Source organism: Molossus molossus, unplaced genomic scaffold, assembly GCF_014108415.1.
Source record: "Molossus molossus isolate mMolMol1 unplaced genomic scaffold, mMolMol1.p scaffold_m16_p_13, whole genome shotgun sequence".
NCBI lineage: Eukaryota > Metazoa > Chordata > Mammalia > Chiroptera > Molossidae > Molossus > Molossus molossus.
The window spans coordinates 83,730,056-83,739,092 of record NW_023425348.1 but is presented as its reverse complement, the minus strand read 5'-3'; the positions used below and the strand labels follow the sequence as shown (position 1 = coordinate 83,739,092).

Here is a 9,037-nt window from a genome sequence, read left to right as displayed (position 1 = left end):
TCCCTGCTCTCCGAGTCACTTTACATCACATAACTTTTTAAAGCATTTTTCACCTTGAATGTATCTTAATTTCTTTTTATGTTTACTTATTTATTGCCTATCTTGCTTCACTACAAAGTGTTGTGCGGTACATGTCATGATGATGATATATACCATTGTGTTTAAGACTGTAACTTCTAAAGCCAAAATACATGGGCTCATGTCCCACTCAGGTATTTTCTAGATCTGTGGCCTACAGAAAACTATTTAAACTTTCCAAGCATCAGTTAATTCTTCTGGAAAGCAAGTATAACATGATCTATTTCATCGGGCTTTTATGGGCATTCAACGATAACTTGTCTTTGTAGCACCAGCCAAATGGTAGTAAATAACAATAGCTTTTACTACCATTACTAATTATTGTATTTGTCATAAAAAGTTCATTAAATATTTGAGTCTTGCTTAACCTGATTTTAACTTTGGAGACATTTATACTTTTCAGGTGAACTGTTTAAAGAATGCCTCTGATCTACCTTGCATTAATTTAAGAGGTTTACTCTGAATCCTAAATGTTTGTCATGACTTCCTAATATAATAGCTACATAGAGTAAATCATAGAGTTTTATAAAAGTCAGACAGAAATGGGGTACTGATGAAAAAGTGAGGGAAGCAACAAACACAGTGACATTTATTAAGTAGCCTCTGATGACAGGCACTGTCCTGGATACTTTGCATACAGTGTCTCATCTAGTGCTTAAAAGAACACTATGGTCCGGCTGCTGTGGCTCAGTGGTTGAGCTTCGACCCATGCACCAAGAGGTTGCCAGTTTGATTCCCTGTCAGGACATATGCCTAGGTTGTGGGCTAAATCCCCAGTGGGGAGCATGCAGGAAGCAGCCAATCAATGTTCTCTCTCATTGATGTTTCTATTTCTCTCTCCTGCTTACTTCCTCCCTCTCTCAAATCAATAAAGAAAATAAAATTTTTTAAAAAAAGAACACTATGAAGTATCTAGTACCATTTCATTATACTCATAAACTCAGATTAAAACAAGATTTTGAAGGACATCTGAAATACTTTCAACAATAAATTAGAATAAAATAAACAAGATCTTGAGAGTTTGTGAAATGCATGCAATGTCACATGAACTAATGAGTAAAACTGAATACTAGTTGTGTGAGATCTATCACCAAAATTGTTCCACATCACCCAGAACTGTGGTGTTCACAGATGCTGAATAACCCTAAAAGACAGAAATGGCCCTGCCTGAAGTGCAAAGAGAAAGTTATCTGATGGGGTCTTGGTCAAATGAGGAGGTACCTTTTTCACCTCAGGAAATAGGGACCAAGGTGAGATCCACAGAGGTCGTCATCCAAACCCAATGAGGCTCTTGCTAGTTCAAGAAGAGACATAAGCCAAGATCTGCTCCTACTGGAAGTAGTAGGGTCAACACAAGTCAATACTTTTTTCCTTTTAAATACACTTTTATGACGACATGGAGGGACTTGGAAAATATTATGTTAAGTGAAATAAGTCCGTCAGAGAAAGACAAGTACCACATTATCTCACTTATTTATGGAATATAATTAACAAACTAAGCTGACGATCAAAATAGAGACAGAGACGTGGAAGTGGGGAACAGACGGACAAACCTCAGAGGGAAGGGGTGGGAGATGGGAAGAGATAAACCGAAGAACTTATATGTATACATGCACAACCAATGGACACAGACAAGAGTGTGGGGAAGGCAGGAGGGGATCAATGGGGGGAAAGGGGGAACAAGGGAAAAGTATATGTAATACTTTCAACAACAAATATGTAAAAATAAATAAATAAATAAATAAATAAATAAATAAATAAATACACTTTTATTAGGTTTACTATGTGCCAGGAACTTCATAAGCACTTAACTCTTTCAGTTGGCCCCCAAATTTTATGAGATAGGTACTATCATTACCATTTTAGAATATTTTTAGAAGGGGATAAAAAAATACTGCATTTTTGTTTTGCAGCTGCAAAGATAGTGAGCTTCCACTGCATAATTTACAAATAATTGATTCTGGTAGCATCTGCTATAAGACTCTTCCCAGGAAATACCCTATTAAGGTGATTTATTAATAGACTGAGGATGCATGCATAATCTGTACTATCATTACTTAGAAATCTCTGGATATTTTGTTTAAAAAGCAACCATTCCAATCCAACAGCAGTACTATTGAATTAGAGTCTCTATAGCTGTATCCTGGGGATGTGAATTTGAATAAGAAATGTCAACTGATTCTGAGTGTACACCAACATTTGACAGCCAAATGGGCAATAAATAAATCTTCATCAATGTACTTTTACATGTAGTGTTCAGTTGGTCCTGAACCATAGAAATTATGTTATTTTCTCTTTTCCACTTAAAAGACGAAGCATTTTATGCTATTGTGATTATTTCTCCATTGAAGTCACCTTTTGATTCATATCTGTTTCATAGCATTTTTCACTTTTGCATTTCTGAGTGCATAAAGGATTTAACATAAGAGTTATCATGGTATAAAATACAGCCACAGCTTTATCAATGGAAAAGATGATCACAGGACATAGACATGCAAATATATAGGGCACAAAGAACAAGATGACCACTGTGATGTGAGAGACACAAGTGAGGAGCGCTTTGAACCTCCCCTCCAAGCTGTAGTTCTTTAGGGAGTGCAAGATGACCACATAGGAGACTATCAAAAGGAGGAAGGTTTTTATCCTCACTCGAGGACATTTTTCCATTTTTTATTCAGACAGAGCGGGAGGAGGAGAGAGAGAGAAACATCGATGTGAAAGGGACACATCAAATGGCTGCCACCCACACGATCCAACCAGGGCCGGGGATGAACTGCAACCAAAGCACATGCCCTTAGCAGGAACCAAACCTGGATCTCTCTGGACACTCTAACCGCTGATCCAAACCAGCCAGGGTTAAAGGAGGAAGTTCAATAAACAGGTGAACCCACTATTGGCAGCAACAGAGTCCAAGTGTATGACTGTCACACAACTGAGTTTCAACAAACAGTTCAATTCATACATGAAGTGATCTATGACATTGGGGCCACAGAAGGGCAGCTAGACTTTGAAGAGGATCTGAAAAGTTACATGGACCAAGGCTCCAGCCCAAGCCACTCCCACAAGAAGGCTACACACCTGTTGGCTTATGATGGTTGTATAATGCAAGGTTTGCAAATGGCCACATAGCAGTAGTAGGCTATCACTGTAGGAAGGATCATCTTAGCAGCGCCAAAAAAGAAGGATCATCTCAGCAGCACCAAAAAGAAGGTCAATGAATTTGGCAAAGTAGTAGGATAAAAAATTAACATCAAGAAAAGATGTCATTCTTATACACCAATGATGAACTCACAGAAAGAGAAACTAAGAAAACAATTCCATTTACCATCACAGCAAAAAAATTAAGATACCTAGGAATAAATTTAACCAAAGAAATAAAGGATCTATTCACAGAAAAGTACAGGACATTGAGAAAAGAAATAGAGCAAGATATAAAAAAGTGGAAGCACATACCTTGTTTATGGATTGGAAGAATTAACATCATTAAAATGTACATACTACCCAAAGCAATCTATAGATTCAATGCAATCCCCATCAAAATACCAATGACATGCTTCACAGAACTAGAACAAATACTTCAAAAGTTCATATGGAACCAATAAAGACCATGAATAGCAACAGTAATCTTGAAAAAGAAGAACTAAGTTGGAGAGATCACATTATCAGACTTGAGGTTATACTACAAAGCCACTATAATCAAAACAGCCTGGTACTGACACAAGAACAGACAGATAGATCAATGGAACAGAATAAAGAACCCAGAAATGGACCCAAGACAATATGCTCGATCAATATTTGACAAAGGGGGCAAGAGCATACAGTGAAATAAAGACCGCCTCTTTAATAAATGGTGTTGGGAAAATTGGACAGCTACATGCAAAAAAAAAAATGAAATTAGACCATCAACTTACAGCATACACAAGAATAAATTCAAAATGGATAAGACTTAAATGTGACTCATGAATCCATAAAAATCCTAGAAGAAACTGTAGGCAACAAACTTTCAGACATCATACGCAGCAGAATTTTCACTGATACATCACCTAAGGCAACAGAAACAAAGGAGAAAATGAACACATGGGACTACATCAAACTCAAAAGCTTCTGCACAGAAAAAGATACAATCATCAAAATGGAAAGGCAACCCATTCTATGGGAGAGCATCATTGCCAATGATACATCAGATAAGGGGTTAATTTCCAAAATATATAGAGTGCTCATACAGCTCAACAAAAGGAAGACAAAGAACCCAATTAAAAAATGGGCAGAGGAACTAAATAGACACCTCTCCAAACAGGACATACAGATGGCTAGAGACATATGAAGAAATGCTCAACATCACTAATCATCAGAGAGATACAAATTAAAAACAACAATGAGTTCATCACCTCACACCTGTCAGAATGGCCGCCATCAAGAAATCATCAAACAAGCGTTGGCGAGGGTGTGAAGAAAAGGGGACTCTAGTACACTGCTGGTGGGAATGCAGTCTGGTGCAGCCACTGTGAAAAACAATATGGTGTTACCTCAAAAAATTAAAAATTGAACTTCCATTTGACCCAGTGATCCCACTTCTAGGAATATACCCTAAGAAGCCTAAAACACCAATCAGAAGGAATATATGTACCCCCATGTTTGTAGCAGCACTATTTACAATAGCTAAGATCTGGAAACAGCCCAAGTGTCCATCAGTAGATGAATGGATAAAGAAAGCTGTGGTACATATACACAATGGAGTACTATGCAGCTGTAAGAAAGAAAGATCTCTTATCCTTTGAGACGACATGGAGGGACCTGGAAAGTATTATCCTAAGCAAAACAAGCAAAACAGAGAAAGACAAGTATCATATGATCTCACTTATTTGTGGAATATAATGAACATAACAGTCTGAGGAATGGGGTAGTCCCAGAGATGTGAAAATAGGGTACAGACTGACAATTCCCAGAAGAAGGGGTGGGGTGGGAGAGATAAACCACAGAACTTATATGCATGTATGCATGAACAGTGGACATGGACAACAAAGCTGGGGACAGGGTGGGGAGGGGGAAGAGGGTATCAGAGGGGGGAAAAGGAGAAGCATCTGTAACAAAAATTAATTAATTAATATTTAAAAACCTGAGTCATATACCCTCTGAAAGAGGTGATTTTTCTCACAGTAAGAGTGTCAGCTAGGGGTCATAGAGGAAGAACAGCAGCTACCTATAAGGGATAAGTGAGACAGGAAGAAGTATGTGGGGGATCCTAGGGCCCTGCTGATGCTGACGGTGATCATAATGAACAGGTTGCCTGCCTAGATGACAGATTATTAAAAACACAACAGATAAAAATTTCTGAAGCTTCATATTTTAGGTCATGCCCAAGGGGATAAATTCCTTCACAGTATTCATCCTCTCCATCAATTCAGTTCAGGTGGCAAGCAACTTTCCTAAAAATAAAATCACACTTATCCTCAATGATACCTTCACTTAATGAATAAATACATCCATAAAGTGCCTTATTTTTTCAATTTTGCAGAAGATAAAAACAAATACAAAACCATATCAACTGTTTCATTTACTTAATATAGATGACTACATAGGTGCTATTTATTTTGTGTTTTATAATTTCCTGATCTGTTTTTAATTTTCTAGAATAAAATGTAAAACTTTTAAAATCAGAAGAGGAAAATATTATGCACTAAGATTTTTTTTTTTTATTGATTTGAGAGAGAGAGAAACATTGATTTGTTGTTCCACATATTCAGGCATTCATTGGTTATTTCTTATATGTTCCCTGACCAGGGATTAAAGCCATAACCTTGACGTATCAGGACAACGCTTTAACCAAATGAGCTATCCAGCCAGGGCTATATGCATCAAGTGTAAGAGTCGATCGACGATGTGAACATATATGTGACATATTCACAAATACCCGAAGATGCATGTATTTTACTCCAAAATTGCTGGACATGTTTACATATGAAGCCATTATTACCTGACACCAAAGCCAAACAAAAAATATATATATATAGTTTTTAAACCCTAATTTTAAAATGTACAAAGGCCATGAACAGAAATATTGCAAAATGAGATATACAAATGGCCAATAAGAATATGAATTACAGCCCTGGCCGGTTTGACTCAGCAATTAGAGCGTTGGCCTGCAGTCCCGAGAGACCTGGGTTCGGTTCCCACTAAGGGCATGTACCTCTGTTGCAGTTTGTCCCCAGCCCTGGTTGGGTTGTGCAGGTGGCAGGCACTTGATGTGTCCCTTTCACATCGATGTTTCTCTCTCTCTCTCTCCCTCTCTCTCCCTTCCATTCTATCTGAACAAAAAAATGGAAAAATGTCCTCAGGTGATGATAAAAAAAAAAAAAAAAAGAATATGAATAACAAAATGCTCAACATCATTAGCATCAGAGAAGTAAAAATTAAAACCACAATAATTTACCAGGACATCCCTCCTGGAATGACTCAGAGGAAAACAGTTAACAATTCGAAGTGACAAGGACGTGAAACAACTGGAATTTTTTTTAGTGTTTTTTATATCTCCCAGATTTTGAATGCTGCCTGGTATCCCAGAGTGACCAGCCCCCTAAGTGCCAGAGAAAACTAATCTGGAACCTGCAGAGGTTTCTGGCTACTTCAATAACACTCTGAGAAAAGTGAAATGTAGCTTTTGCATAAAAATTTATACAGAACAACAAAAGAATTTGAATAGCCAAAGCCATCTTGAGCAAGAATAGAGTTGGAGCCTTCACAATTCCTGATACCCAACTATATTACAAAGCTACTGTGATCAAGACAGTGCGTATTGGCAAAATAAACACACAGACCAGTGGAACAGAATAGATACCAGAAATAAACCCACACATACAAGGGAGTAGAGAATGGGGGAAGGAGGGTCTCTTCAGTAAATGGTTTAGCAACTCTGCACATTCAGACAAAAAAATGGGACTCTTAACTCACACTATATACAAAAATCAACTCAGAATGAATTAAAGACTTTAACATAAGACCTGAAACCGTAAAAATCCTTGAAGAAAGCATAGGGAAATAGTTTCTTGACACTGATGCAGGCAATGATTTTTTTAGTAGATATGACATTAAAATCAAAAATAGACAAGTGAAATTACATCACCCTAAAAATCTTCTGCACAGCAAAGGAGACAACCAAGAGTAAAAAGGCAACAAATGAATGTGAAAAATATTTACAAACCATGTATCTGATAAGGAGTTTGATACCTAAAATATATAAGAAATTTGTACAACTGATTAAAAAATAGGCAAAGGCCCTGGCCAGTTTGGCTCAGCGGTTAGAGCGTCGGCCTGCGGTCCAGAGAGACCCGGGTTCGGTTCCCGCTAAGGGCACGTACTTCGGTTGCAGTTTGTCCCCGGCCCTGGTTGGTCGTGCGGGTGGCAGCCACTCGATGTGTCCCTTCACGTCGATGTTTCTCTCTCTCTCTCTCTCTCCCTCCCACTCTATCTGTACAAAAAGTGGAAAAATATCCTCGGGTGAGGATAAAAAAAAAATAGGCAAAGGACCTAAATAGACATTTCTTAAATCAAGACATACAAATATCCAAAAGTATATAAAAAGGTGTTCAACATCAGTAATCACCTGGGAAATGCAAATCCAAACCACAATGAAGCATCTCCTCACATTTATAATAATAGCAATCACTAAAACGATAAAAGAGAACAAGTGTTGGTAAAAATGTAGAAAAAAGAGAATCCTGTGTACTGTTAGAGGGAATGTAAATCGGTACAGCTGTCACAGAAAATAATATGGAGATCCCTCAAAAATTAAAAATAGAGTTAGTTTTGTTCCATTAATCACACTTCCGGGTATATATCCAAAGGAATTGAAATCAGTATCTCAAAGAGATATTTGCACTCATGTTCACTGCAGCATCATTCACAATGGCTGGGATATGGAAATAACTTGTCTGTTCATTGATGGATGAATGGCCAGTGTGATATATATAATGGAATATTATACAGTATTTTAAAAGAAGGAAACTTTCCCTGGCCGGTTTGGCTCAGCGGTTAGAGCATTGGCCTGCGGTCCAGAGAGACCCAGGTTTGGTTCCCACTAAGGGCACGTACCTCAGTTACAGTTTGTCCCCAGCCTTGGTTGGGTCCTGCGGGAGGCAGGCACTCAATGTGTCCCTTTCACATCAATGTTTCTCTCTCTCTCCCCCTCCCACTCTACCTGAACAAAAAATGGGAAAATGTCCTTGGGTGAGGATAAAAAAAAAAAAAAAAAGAAGGAAACTTGCCATTAGTGACAATATGGATGAACCTAAAAGACATTATGCTAAGAGAAATAAGACAGAGAAAGAAGTACTGCATGATCTTACTTATATGTAGAATCCAAAATCTTCTGACTTCCAATCAAAATGGCAGCATAGGTACTGGCCTCCTCCCACAACCACATCAAAATTACAACTACAGAACAACCATCATTCAGAACCACCTGACATCGAGCTGAATGGAAGTACAACTACGAAATTAAAGAAGCTACATCAAGATTTGTAGGAGGGCAGAGGCATGGAAGGGCTGGTCCCACACCCACGTGTGGCAGATAAAAATCAGGAGGGGCACCTCAGCTGGGAAGGTCCTCCCTGAGGAGCAAGGGGTCCCCATCCCACACCAGGCTCCCAGCTCAGGGTTCCAGTGCCAGCAAGAGAATCCCCATAACTTCTGGCTGGAAAAACCAGCAGGAACTGAGGCTGGGGGTGGCTGAGGCTTCTGGAGCCCCAGGCAGTTCCTCCTAAAGGGACCATGCACAGGGATTTACTCAGACTCACACCCTCCAGGCTCCAGCGTGGGGAAGGCAGCTTGATAGGAGCCAGAGGCAAACAAGGAAGAACTGAGTTGTTTGGCATCGGGGCCAGAGCTGGAGAGGCAGCTTTCTCCCAGATAGAGGCCGTTGTTCCTTTGGTGAGCCCTTCCACCACAGAGTAGGCAGATGGCC

The 9,037-nt window shown here is 39.0% G+C and overlaps 1 pseudogene; it reads right to left on the bottom strand.

Moving 5' to 3' along the window:
* Nucleotides 1–2,441: 2,441 nt before the first annotated feature.
* LOC118628909 lies at nucleotides 2,442–5,475 on the bottom strand (annotated as a pseudogene).
* Between the last annotated feature and the right edge of the window lie 3,562 nt (nucleotides 5,476–9,037).